Raw genomic sequence first — 5,540 nt, 5'->3', positions numbered from 1 at the left:
GGACTTGGAATCAGGAGGACTCAAGTAGAATTTATCTTTCTCAGATAATTACTGGTTGTATGCCCTAGAATAATAATTTACTATTTCTGACCCTTAGTTTCCTCATCTTTGAAAGTGGGAAGATTTAATAGTCTTCTTCATAGGGATTTTGTAAGAATTAATTTATTTGCTTCTTTTCAACATGTACTCCTTATTCCATAATAGAGCAAGTCCAATACCTCTTTTGTAAGACAAACATTAAAGTTTGTTAAAGTTACTAAGATAAAGAGTGTCCCCTCATGGATTTTCTTTTTGCCTAACCAAATATTCTCAACCAAGTCTCATATTGCAAGAAATTTAAGATTTTCACCATCTTTCACCCTCTCAAATATTTGCTAAAAGAAAGCCTTTATTAACCCCTCTCAAATTATTTTGCATTTTATGTAACACTGTGCTTGAAAAGTACATTGCAAATGTTATCTCATTTGGCTCTCACAACAACCCATTGAAATAAGTGCTATTATTGTCCCCATTTTACAGATGAAGTAACTGAGGCTGATAGTTTAACTGATTTTTCCAGGATCATAGAGTTAGTAAGTATTTGAGGAAGGATTTGAATTCAGGTCTTCCATACTCCAAATCTATCACTCTATGCTACTTAAAAGCTTTATAAATTTCATATATATTTATATTTGTTAGAAGCAGCATGATCAAATGCAAGGGTTCTCAAAGTATGATCCATAGACCCTTGGCATCCTCCAAAACCCTTTCACCTGGAGTATGAAGTCAAAACTAGTTTCATTATTATACTTATAATTAATATATACTCTTCTTACTGCTTGTACTTATTATAATTAATATATACTGTTATACTTTTATTGCTTACAATTAATATACTCATACTGATATTTCATATATGTTATAAATATTAATATACAAATATGTGTATATATGGGTGTTTGTTCCATATACACTAAAGCTCTTTAGGAAGCTTTCAATAAGTCATGAGCACCTAAAGAAATGCTAAGATTTTATATGACCTCAAGATTAAAATGGAACTGGGAGCTATTTAACAAAAATAAATAAAAGCATTAACTCAATATGCACTGACAGGAATCGTGTTTTACTAGCCCCTTTTCTATTTGAGGTTCAATCAGTGCTCTAGACAACTCTGTAAAACTGTAAGTTGTAGAGAAAGTAGAGACCTGCACTTGTGAAGGACTTTCCCTTATTAGGAGTTTCTTGGATAATGAGATCACAGGTCTATCCCTTTAGCATCTCCCTTAGGACAATGTAAACTCCTTGAGGTCAGGAAATATTTAGCTTTTGTCTTTCTTATTTCTTGTATCTGGCACCCTGATTGATCCAGGGTAGGCATATTATAAATGTTTGCTGTTTACTTATTTTAGTGACCAAACAAATGGCTAACTGCAGAGTATTTGACAATGCCTTTAATGTCTCTAAATGTAATTTTATTCACATGTAAAAAAAAGTAGGATAATAATAGCTAGCACTGTGTTTCTACTGGATCTGCATTCCAAAGAAATTATAAAAGTGGGGAAAAGGACCTACATTAGCAAAAATATATAACCCTTTTTGTAGAGGCAAAGAACTGGAAATTAAGTGGATGCCCATCAGTTGAGGAATGGCTGGATAAATTATGACATATGAATATAATGGAATATTATTGTTCTATAAGAAATGATGAGCAAACTGATTTCAGAAAAGCCTGCAAAGACTTACAAAAACTGATGCTAAGTGATGTGAGTAGAACCAAGAGAATATTATGTACAACAACAAGATTATGTGATGATCAACTATGAAAGACTTGACTCTTTTTAACAATGAGGCGACTAAAAGCAATTTCAATAGACTTGTAACAGAAAGAGGCATCTGCAACCAGAGAGAGAACTATAGAGATTGAATATGGATCAAAACTGAGTATTTTAACCTTATTTTGTTGTTCTTGTTTGCTTTTTTTTCTTGCCTCTTTTTTTTTCACCTTTTGATCTGTTTTTTCTTGTGCAGCATGATGAATATGGAAATGTATTTAGAAGAACTGCCCATGTTTTTAATGTATATTAGATTGCTATTGTTTATGGGAGAGGGTGTGGGGAGGAAGGGAGAAAAAGTTGGAACTCAACATTTTGTAAAGACAAATGTAGAAAACTATCTTTGCATGTATTTGGTAAAATTAAAAGCTATTTAAAATGGGAGAGGGAAGAAAAACATAATAGCTAGCACTCATATACCACTTTAAGGTTTACAAGGTTTACAAAGTGCTTTAGAAACATTTTCTCATTTGAGTCTCACAGCAATCTTGTCAAATGGGCACTATTATTCCCATTTTACAGATGTGGAACTTGAGGCAGATAGAGGTTAAATATGTAATGCCAGAGAAACTGAGGCAGGATAGAAATTAGAGCATATTTAATAATTTATTAAATGGGAGAGATTTACTGGGACCAAAGGGATCCATGGTTTGGCCCCAGGGCTGAATGAGACTATCACCTCCAAGAATCCAGCAAACAAGGAGAATTCTCAATGACCTATATATACATGGCTCAGACTCAGGGTAGACTGAGGCAGGGGTGGAGTCATGGTGCTGAGAGCGGGAACAGGACTCTGATAATCCAGGTCTGATAGGGTTAGGGGTGGCATGGGGAGAGGAACCCCAGAGATGGGCAGAGGCATTTTGATAAGAAGGTATCTGACATTCTGATAGCTTGGGATGGGGAGAGGCATTCTGATATTCTAAAACATAAGATCTTTTATCATTATCAAATATTCTGATAAAGAGGGAGGGGAGGTTTGCAGGACTGAGCTTTAAAAAGCAGGGAAACTGAGTCAGGAATGGATCAAGATAATTATGGAAACTGAGAACTATTACATAACAAATAGATTTTAAATAAATTTGCCCATGATCACAGCTAGTAAGTATCACACAGTGAGATTTGAACTCATATTTTTCTGACTTCAGCTCTACCCATTTTGCTATTTAGCTGCTTCCATAAAAACACGTCCTTTAAAAAAAAATTTTAAGACACTGCATTGTAGTCTCTAAATTGTAATGTTCTCTGAGAGCAGGTTTCTTGCAGGGCTTCTAGAAACAGCCTTAGTTTCAGTTCAGTTCAATAATCACCTCAAATTCAGCCATGAGTTAAAATCCAGATCCTTTATTGTCTCCTTCAAAATAGCCCAGTTAGCTTTTTTTTAGAGTCCTATCTCTCTCCTTGGTTCTGAGAGCTCTTACCACTAGTTCTTTGTCTCTTCCAGCTTCAGCCTCTAGCTCCCTTTGAATCCAAAGCCTCCAGCCAGCATGAAGATGGAAGTTGGAATGAATCTGCCTCTGCCTCTGAGAGTGGGCTTGTGGGCTTCTGTGCTTATGGGAGCTCATCCTTATATATGCTCTCTTAAAGGTGTGACCTCTAATAAGTATTAAGTACATAAGCATTGTCTATCAATTCCAGTGACTTAACATCTTGTTTCAAATTCTGGCCCTTAACATTTCCCACTTTCTTTTGATTTAGAACATAAGGTGGTCATGACCTCCATGACTTCTCAAGGAAGTGAGAACCCCAAAAAAGGTGATCACACCTTCCCTGACTACTCAAAAAAGGAGTGAAAACACCATAAAAAATGAGGTGATCATGTCCTCCCTGACATCTCAGGAAGGGAGATGAAAACATCAAAGGAAATGGGAAATCAAATCAGATTAATGGGTTTCTGAAGGGGCTCACTTTTGAAACAGGTATACATAAATCCATCAATATGAGAGGTATTACACATAATTACATAAGCATATAGTAACACAGGCTAGTAGTGAAATAACATGAATCAACATGAGGAATTATACATGTCCATAAGTCCTAGAAATAGTCCAAAAGAAATAACATTGTCCAGGAATCCAATAATTCCTGCTGGTTTTCATGTCTTTCAAAAATCTCATCTTATGTTAGGGAATCCAATGATTCCTGATGATGTTCAAGTCCTGCAATAGTCTCATCAGCCATGCTCTTTCAGTGTCAGATGTTTCTTAGAGATCTTCTCCATTGTTTCGAGGTTTTTCTCCTTTTCTATCTTTCTCTCCAGGTGCTCCCTGCCACTCATCTGTTTTCTTCTCCATCTGTAGGAATACAAGCAAACCCTTCTCCCAGGAAGTTAACCTATCTAGTCCCTTCTATTTGCCACTTTCTAAATCTCTCCTCATCATCTGGCAATTACATTGGAGCTGTTTACACTGGATACTGCCCTGTTGGTTTAAAAAGCCTGCATTCTCCCCAATTGTAATCCCTTTCTACTATCTGATTGCTTTTTGGCTGATAGATCACATCAGAGTCCTGACCTTCTAAAGACTCTCTGGGTGTAACTTCAGCTGCTGTTAGGTTCTAACTAGATGGTAAGTCGGTACTTGGCAATTCTTTAGCTCAGAGTTCACACCTTTAGTTCAAATCTTTAAGGGAGTTTATACCTTTGAAGGAATACTTTAAAGGAGTTTCCTCATTGGTCAGTAAGGAGTTCCTACAAGCCCCTGGGAGTACCCACAAGCCCATTCTCTGGGAGGATATAAGGAGCCACCAAGGCTGCCTCCTGGGACATTGAGTTTGGGAGGCAGTCTGAAAGGAAGCAGTCTGAATTGGAGAAGGACAAGACTTCCCGAGAGAACTTCAGAGAAGCTTGAGGAGATTCAGAGTCAGAATTTGGGAAGAAGAAGATTCTACCTTCCCTCTGGCTGGAGGCTCCAGAAGCCTCCCAAGAAACCTGCACACAGAGAAAAAGGATTTACAGAAAAGAAACCTTCTCCCAGAGAAGGATTACAAATGAGAGATTACAGGACATTACCGGCTGTCATCATGTCGCACCTATCTTTTGTATGATATCTTGGGGCTGAGTCCCATCTCTCATTTCCCTGGGTCAATCTACATTCTGAGGCCCAGTGGAAGCCCTTGTGGCATTTTGGACATAGGGTTTTAGGTATTCTCTCACTCTGTCTTCTCACTCTATTTCTATATCTACATTGGGCTCTCGGATGTCCAACTTTTCCACACTGAAAAAATAGACGAGTCTCTCCAGAAGTCCCTTGCTAAGAGTGACCCTGTCTTCCCATGTTCATCATAGTCTAGGTATAATAAACATTTGTTTCCATTGTGGCACAGTGTCTTATAATCTAAAGGAATATCTTTGTGTAGTCCCCATATAATTCTTCTGCAAACCTCATTGGCATTTTCCTCAACCAGATGTCTGGTCATTATTTCTGTAGCTGTATTTTCTCTAACGGTTCTTGTGACAGCTGTTTGCAAATGTCCCACAAAATCCACAAAGGGTTCATTGGGATCTTGCTCTATTTTTGTGAAGGCTTTACCTTCATCTTTTTCTGGAAGAGAATCCCAAGCTTTTATTGCAGCCTTAGAAATTTGCTCATACACTGTTATGGGATAATTAATCTGTGCTGCATTCTCTCCATACTGATCTTCACCTGCTAGGTGATCATAAGTGATTTGTACATTAACTCTTGTTTGCCTATTTCATTGGGCTTGAAGCTTACATAATTCATGATACTC

At 37.3% G+C, this 5,540-nt stretch overlaps 1 pseudogene; it reads right to left on the bottom strand.

Moving 5' to 3' along the window:
- LOC141550299 (phosphoglycerate kinase 1-like) overlaps nucleotides 1–4,834 on the bottom strand; it is a 72,333-nt pseudogene extending 67,499 nt beyond the window's left edge.
- Between the last annotated feature and the right edge of the window lie 706 nt (nucleotides 4,835–5,540).

This window comes from Sminthopsis crassicaudata, chromosome 1 (assembly GCF_048593235.1).
Source record: "Sminthopsis crassicaudata isolate SCR6 chromosome 1, ASM4859323v1, whole genome shotgun sequence".
Classification (NCBI taxonomy): domain Eukaryota; kingdom Metazoa; phylum Chordata; class Mammalia; order Dasyuromorphia; family Dasyuridae; genus Sminthopsis; species Sminthopsis crassicaudata.
The sequence above is the reverse complement of the archived record's forward strand: the minus strand, read 5'-3'. Positions and strand labels throughout refer to the sequence as shown.